Here is a 566-nt window from a genome sequence, read left to right as displayed (position 1 = left end):
TGTTATTAGACGCTCGGGAAAGGAAAGAGAGAGAGTTTGACGTTTCCGGCGGAGCCCTTCGTCGGAAACGAGGAAAGTTCAAGGAATGGAAAAACGGTGGGAGAAGAAATCGGCACCGATGCCCACGAGGTTACATTGTGGAAGGACCGGAAGAGGAAGTGGTGGAGGAAAAGTTCTTTCTAAGACAGGAGAGTGAAAAAGGGAGGTGAATATGTGTGCGTGTGCGAGGGTATGCAAGTGTGGGTGTAATAACAGAACGTGTGTGCGCGTACGTATGTGTGTGTGTGTGCGTGGTTTGGTTGTTTATCTGCAGTGTGTTTGTGTGGGTGTGTGTGTGTGTGAGTGCGTGTTGTGTATGTGTAGGAGTTATGTGAGGGTTCATTTGCATGTGTGTATATGTGGGTTCGTTTGTGCCGGTGTGTGTGTGTGTGCGTGTGTGGATGGGGGGTGCGTGTGTATGGGTGTATTTGGATGTGCATGCGTGTGTTTGTGTGGGGTTGTAGGTGTTGGGTACGTGTGTGTGTGTATTTTGTACGTGCGCGTGTGTGTATGTGTATGTTTTTGTG

This window comes from Octopus bimaculoides, chromosome 29 (assembly GCF_001194135.2).
Source record: "Octopus bimaculoides isolate UCB-OBI-ISO-001 chromosome 29, ASM119413v2, whole genome shotgun sequence".
Classification (NCBI taxonomy): domain Eukaryota; kingdom Metazoa; phylum Mollusca; class Cephalopoda; order Octopoda; family Octopodidae; genus Octopus; species Octopus bimaculoides.
The sequence above is the reverse complement of the archived record's forward strand: the minus strand, read 5'-3'. Positions refer to the sequence as shown.